Raw genomic sequence first — 7,375 nt, 5'->3', positions numbered from 1 at the left:
TTTTGATGGCTTTGTATAAATTTATATCCAAAGAGGCAGTTGTGGACCTGTAAATATACTTTATTCAAACTGTCTAATTATTTCTGATAAACCACTGGATAGCTTAGTTCCAGGAAGTCCAGGTTTAAAATAGGCCCTATTAAAGGAAGTGATGCATAATGGAATTGCATCTTCATCGATTGGGGTTTTTTTTTTTTCAGGAACTGGTATTTATTATCAAAGTCATATTCGATGTCAACAAGATGACACAACTACAAAAAAAAATGGTGCACATTGCAGTCCCAATGCAGTCAAATGGAACCCCAGTCATTAAAAAAGTAATTCAAATTACCCCAAAAAGCAACTGAATTTTTAAAACATCTTTATACATCCAGCCAACAAATTTAAATGGTTAACAAGAAAAAATACAAATTCAGAGGTCTGGTATCGATGTTTAAAAAAGGCAACAGCTTAAGCATTTCTATCGATTCTGACATCAGTCTCTCAGCCACTCAGCTTCATCCCATTCATCATATGGCAGGCTCTCTCAGCCACCTCTGGCAACTCAAACTTAACCACACTGCACCCCCTGGACTTCCCATTCTCCATCTTGATGTCAGCATACAGCATGTAGCCACATTCGTTGAATCTGTCTTTTAGCATCTTCCATGTAAAATCAAATGGAAGATTTCTCAGAAGTATCTGGCAGGCCTTCCTGGCCACCCCAGGAGCGTGGCCTCCTGCTCCACCAAAGGAACCTGTGAAGCTTCCTCCAAAGTTGCCATCCTCCACCTTGATGGCATGGTCAAAGCTGGCACCTTCACCACCACCCATGGCCAGGCCCATGCGCTCAATGTCAGCGCTCAGGGCAGGGCCCATGGTGGGACCCATGCGCTCCAGTTTGTTGGCTCCCATGCATTCCAGGCTGGTGGCCATGCGATCCATCATGGAGCCCATGTGCTCCAGGCCTGCCCCCATACTTGTGGGCACCATGCGCTCCATGCTCAGGCCCATGCACTCGATGGCAGGGCCCATACGCTGCACACCAGAGTCCATGCACCTGATGGTCTGGCCCACTCAGTCAATGAGTGTGGCCATACACTCGAGGCCAAAGCCCATGCTGGCACCCATGCGCTCCACCACGGAGCCGAAGCGCTCCGTGGTCTGGCCCATGTGCTCAATGCTGGAGGCCATGTGGTAAAGGCCCAGTGGGCCCATACGCTCCATGCCAGAGTCCATGCGCTCGACTGAGCCCATGAGGTCCATGACCAGCCCATGCGCTCAATCTCGGAGCCCACACAATTCATTCTGTGGCCCAGGCCTGCACCCATGCACTCCATGCCGGCACCCCTGATGCGGTCAATGCTGGGGCCCATCCTCTGGATTCCAGAGACACTGCCCCCGGCGATTGGGTATTTTTAAGATGTTCCTTTTGCTCAAAACCAAAGGACAGAAATAAAAGGAAAAGCATACTCTAAAACAGTTAAGTCAGAGAAAAATAGTGGGTAAAGGAAAAATGAATGTTAAAATTAGCTAGGTTGTTTCGGTTTGTTAAGAAAGCTTTTTCTCACTCTAAGCAAAGGCAGGAGAGAGTTCCTCAGACACAGGGCCCCTCCAGAGAAAGGCTGCAGGCCTCTGGACCCCTAGGTATAAATTAAGGAAATGTTAATAATCTCACACAAGGGGACTTGCACAAGGATACAGAAGAGTAGAGCTGTTCTCAAAGGTAACATTCAACACATTGAATTCTTTTTTGGGGGGGGGTAATACATTAAAATGCCCTTTAAAAGGCAGTGCTCACTGCCCCGCCTCGCCCCGCCCCCGCCTACTTGCGCGTGCCCCCCCCTCCCCCAGCCTGAAAACCGGAAGTCGCGCACTGCCCCGCCCGCAAACCGGAAGTCGTGCTGCGCCCCACCCCGCGAACGAGCAGAGCCCGGAAATTCACTCCCGGTGAAGAAGCTAGTCGGCGGCTGGCTGTACAGTCGTCTCTGCGGCCTGGTGCCCGGGGCTAGGAGGTGGAGGAGGGAGAGGGCCCGCGGGCCTCGCCTCCACCCGCTGCGCCCTCCATGGAACACTCGGGCGGAGGCGGGCGACCCCGGCCCCGGCCCCCGCAGCGCTAGGCCCCGGCACCCGGACAGGCCGCCGCCCCTGCCGCCCCTCCCCCCCTCCCCCGCTGGGATTCGGGAAATTGGGGAGAAACTTCACCGCTTTTGGGGCCTGGCAAGCCAGGGGCCCGGCTCGCCCGACGGTCGTGTCTGATTTCTGATGCTACCTGCTGGCACCCTGCGTCAGTCTCCGCCCCGTGCAGTCCTTCCAGGTCCCGCCGAATGCCACCTAAGGTCCTCCTGCGCTGGGACACCCCCACCCGCGACTTTAAGGGTAATGGGACCACCCGGTGAGGGGGTGGTGAGATTCACTAGTGCTGATGGCAACCCTGGGCCTGGGTCACTGGCCCTGAAGAAACACACATAGACTGGGTCACTGACCCTGAAGACGCACTCATGGCCTGGGTCACTGGCCGTGAAGACGCACTCTTAGCCTGAGTCACTGGCCGTGAAGACGCACTCTTAGCCTGAGTCACTGGCCCTGATGCATACCCTGGGCCTGGGTCACTAACCGTGAAGACGCACTATTGGCCTTGGTCGTTGGCCCTAAAGACACGCACTTGGCTTTGGTCAGTGGCCCTAGAGATGCACTCTTGGCTCGGGTCACTGGCCCCAAAAACATAGCCTGGGCCTGGGTCGCTGGCACAGAAGCCATCCCCTGGGACTGGGTCACTGGCCTTGAGAAGATCCCCAGGGGCCTGGTTCACTGGCTGTGAAGAAGTACTCTTGGCTTTGGTCACTGGCCTTAAAGACACACACTTGTCTTGGGTCAGTGGACTTAGAGAGACACTCTTGGCTTGGGTCACTGGCTGCGAAAAAACTGCCTGGGCCTGGGTCACTGGTGACTAAGCCATTCCCTGGGCCTGGGTCACTGGCACTGATTGCAGCCCTGGGCCTGGGTCACTGGCTGTGAAGACGCACTCTTGGCCTGGGTGACTGGCCCTGATACACACCCTCGGCCTGGGTCACTAACAGTGAAGATGCACTGTTGGCCTTGGTCATTGGCCCTAAAGAGATACACTTGGCTTGGGTCAGTGGCCCTCAAAATGCACACTTGGCTTGGGTCACTGGCCTCGAAAACATATCCTGGGGCTGGATCACTTGCGCAGAAGCCATCTCCTGGGCCTTGCTCACTGGACTTGAGAAGACCCCGGGGGCCTAAGTCTCTGCCCCTGAAGGCACACCCTGGGATTGTGTAACTTTACATGAAAGCAGTCCCAGGTCCTCGGTCGCTTTTCTAGAAGGAACACCGAGGGACTGTGCCACTGGTGCTGCATGCATACCCTTGTCCTCAGACAATGACCTGAAGAAACGCACTTAGATCGGGTCACTGGCCCTGAAGTTGCACACTGGGCCTGTGTGCCTGGCCTGATGGTACAGCTGGCTTCGGTCACTGGGGCTGAGGGCATACCCCGGGTCTGGGTCACTGGCAGTGATTGCAAACATGGGCCTGGGTCACTGCTACTGAAGGCACACTCTGGGCCTTGTTCACTGGCCCTGAATGCACGCCGTTTGTCTGGCTCACTGGCCCTGAATACAAACTTGACCTGAGTCACTGGCCCTGAATTACCAGTCTGGGCCTCAGTCACTTTCATAGAAGGCACAAACTTGTCCTGTGTCACTGACCCTGAAGAAACATACTTAGCCTGGGTCACTGGCACTGAAGACATACTCTGGGCGTGGGTGTCTGGCCTGAAGGCACATCTGGGCTTTGGTCACTGGCTCGAAAGCACCCCCGGGGCCTAGGTGACTGGCGCTGAAGACCCACACATGGCCTGGGTCACTGGCCCTGATACACTCCCTGGCCCTGGGACATTGGCACTGAAGACACACCCTGGGACTGGGTCACTAGCCCTGAAGCCAAAACCTGGGTCTGGATCACTGGCACTGAAGATACATCCTTGAGCCTGGGTCACTGGTAATGAAGGCACTCTCTGGGCGTGGGTCACTGGTCCTGAAGGCACACCCTAGACCTGGGTCACTAGCACTGACCGCAAACTTGGGCCTGTGTCACTGGCCCTGAAGACATACAGTTAGTCTTGGTCACTGGCCTTAACACACACCCTTGGCCTGGGTCCCTGTCCTTGAAGACACACGCTGGACCTGGGTCACTGGTCCTGGAACACAGAGTTGGCCTGGGTCACTGTCTCTGAATTAATACCCTCATCTGGGTCACTGTCCCTGGTTTAAAACCCTGTGCCAGGGTCGCTGGCCCTGAAGTCACACCACTGGCCTGGGTCACTAGTCCTGAAGACACACCCTCTCCCCGGGTCAATGGCCATGAAGACACACCCTGGTCCTTGGTCACTGGCCCTAAAGGCAAACACATTGCCTGAGTCACCGGCTCTGAAGACACACACGCTCCCTGGTGATTTCTCTTTCTCTTAAGAGACTGAGATTTTAAAAAGGCAAATCTCAGTGTCACCCACTCGGCGGGCTCCAATTTATTCGTATCACCCATATTCTATGCAAGGAGCCCATGAAATCTCTGTTCCTTTCGTAAAATGCCAGTTAGAAATTGTTAATTCCAGCAACACCCACATTGTCCTGCAAACCAGAAGCCTTCTGCTTTTTTTTGGATTTTTTTGTCTTTTTAGGGATTTTGTCATCTGAGAGGAAGGGTACATATCAGAAATTCTGTGGTAAAAAGAGGACAATGGAGTATGTTCATGTCCTTAAATGTCTGAAGAAAGAGGGATGTGTGTATCTTGAATTTCTGGGGATGGGAAAAAATTTCTGAATTTTATTGCAAATCTAGGTTAAAAACTGAATTTCTAGAAAAATTAGTCTGAAGTATTTGAGAGCACTGTTCTTTTACAAATAAATGCATTCAAGCTGCAGCCTTTGGAAAGGGATAGTCTTGCCTGATCATGGCTTTTCCTTTGTTTTTTTTTTTTTTATGAGACGGCTTAGAACGGGGTTTTAATAAATTTAATGAAGGATTAAGTAACTCCAGAAGAATAAATTCCATTTCAGTGATGATGAGAACCAGGACCCTGCATGGGTTCCAGGCGGGGTGAAGGGGAAGGAACCTGGTGTGCGGTCAATCAGTCTTTTTCTGGCACCTTCTAGTTGTTAGGATGTGCGGGCCCTCAGTGACCTCACCTTCAAGACAGAGATGCTGATCCTGTCCTCAGGAATGGGGGCCTCTCCATGAGGTGAGGCCACGTGATCATCTATGAACGAATCTAGGAGCTCAAGCTCCCTTCCCGCCTTATAGTCCATGGAGCTCATGCAAATGTCCAGTCTCCCCTTTTCTGGGACACTGGAGCAGTGTTTGTGAAGGAACATCAGTGCTGCTAAAAAAATAAGACATTCCCCTCCCGCCCGTCCCCCCGTCCCGGTTTGACTGTCCCAGGGGCTTGGGGTTTTTAAGCAAGATCTCCAGGCAATTCTCAGACACATTCATAGAGAACCAATGTTTTCAGGTTCTGCATTTAATTCACCCCTACTCCCAAATTTGTCATAACAGTCATGGGATAAAGTGTGAAGAACATCAAGCTTTATCTTGTTCACCGAACAAGTTTATCTGAACTCTTCTCAGTTAAGACTTCTCTTTCTGTCACTGGAAGTGCCATTAAATCTAGTAACAGACCCGCAAGAAGCCATCAGCGGACATCCTTTCAGGTCTTCAGGAGGAGAAGGAAGAAACATCATTTTCCTCTTGTATTTTCCAGTCAATTGCTAACAACCCCCGACACCTTCCCAGAAGACCTTATAAAAATCTAAGAGCTTAAAAGAAGGCAAATTCTAAACATCTTTCGGTCTAAACTTCCTAAAGTTTATCCTGCAAGTTCTGACAACTGCCTTGTAAATGCAGAAGAAGGAAGATTTCATACAGCTTTTTGTTGCTGAGGCTGTCACCTGAAATGCCAAAGCAACAAACAAAGCTGAATGAAGCATCTGGGTAAAGGCAGTCCGATTTGGCTCCAGGGTCATAGAAAAATTACTACCACATATCTGAGTCGTCCATTTAGTTTAGTGTGGAAGGCTTCTAACATTTGGATGAGTCTTTTCCCAAAGTTCATTTCCTTACGAAGTTGAAAATCGAATTCCCAGAATCTGTGCTTTTTTTTTTTTTCCTCCCCTCTTAAAACTTATGCCTCCACCTGACAAGATTAAAGGGAAATAATGGATTATTTCTGAATGAGTCCACTCTTCTTTAACAAAGAATCACTTCAGTAGACTCAGAGCCTTGGACAGATCTTGATGCCTAGGGGCTGCCAATATTTGCAGAAATTTTACTAAACATCCTCTCCCAAACCACAACTGAGCCACTTCTGAAAATTTTTAACAATTAAAACAAATCTAGTGATGATGAAGTGAAAATTCCAGTCCCCCCACCAACCCCCACTGTGCTTTTTGTCATGTCCGTGCCCAGAACAGAATTCACATTTTCTTTTTAAAATATATTTATTTATTTGGGGGAAGATAATTAGGCTTATTTTTTTAATGTAGGTACTGGGGATTGAACCCAGGACCTTGTGCATGGTAGGGACGTACTCTACCACTGAGCTATACCCTCCCCCCATGTTTTCTTATGTTAGCCCTTCTGACTCTCTGTACAGCATTCTTTTCCTCAAGCCACCACTTTCTGTATTAAGGTAACTTGCCTAAGATTAGAGTGCAAGGTTTCCAGCCCATGGGCCTTTGATCCACAGTTTCATTTCAGCAAGTCTCAAAAACTTAAATCAAGGAGTAAGCAACCTCTGTTCATTTAAGATGGCCAAAATCTCTGGTCAGCCAAAATGAGATGTTTCTACAACTTATTTAAAACTTTCAGAGTCAGAAACCGATTTACCTTCCAGGTTGTGTACTTTATACACACCAATTCTAGAGTGAACCTCTGGGTGATCACAGATCTAACCCTGTTCTCTGCTGCCTCATGCCATGCCACCTCCCACCACTAAAAAGACCCACAGCCAAAGCAGAGAGGGGAGGAGCCATGGGGAGCTTGGATGGGTTGAAGAGTGGCCACATACATGACATCCTGGGCACATATATCATAGTCTGGTGGCCTCATGGAGGTCTTACACATTTGTTCCTACCTATCCAGCCCCATTAGACAACCTGAACAGTACCTGAAAGTCTATCAAGATGAGCTCATTCAACTTTCTGGTTGTACCATGTGCTCATGGGTTGATATTAGATCCTTACCAATCCCCTAGCCTCCTAATTGACCCAGTTTCTTCCTACCAGACAGGAGGGAGAAGAAATTACTGGGTGAGGAGTTGCATAGCAAGTTACATAGATGGTTCACAGCTTAGCTTCTCCATGGAACAAAATAAAGG

General features: G+C 50.0%; 1 pseudogene; it reads right to left on the bottom strand.

The window, feature by feature from the left end:
• Positions 1-307: 307 nt before the first annotated feature.
• On the bottom strand, positions 308-1,397 carry LOC105079264 (heterogeneous nuclear ribonucleoprotein M pseudogene; annotated as a pseudogene).
• Positions 1,398-7,375: the final 5,978 nt, after the last annotated feature.

Source organism: Camelus bactrianus, chromosome 35 (assembly GCF_048773025.1).
Source record: "Camelus bactrianus isolate YW-2024 breed Bactrian camel chromosome 35, ASM4877302v1, whole genome shotgun sequence".
Taxonomy (NCBI): domain Eukaryota; kingdom Metazoa; phylum Chordata; class Mammalia; order Artiodactyla; family Camelidae; genus Camelus; species Camelus bactrianus.
The sequence above is the reverse complement of the archived record's forward strand: the minus strand, read 5'-3'. Positions and strand labels throughout refer to the sequence as shown.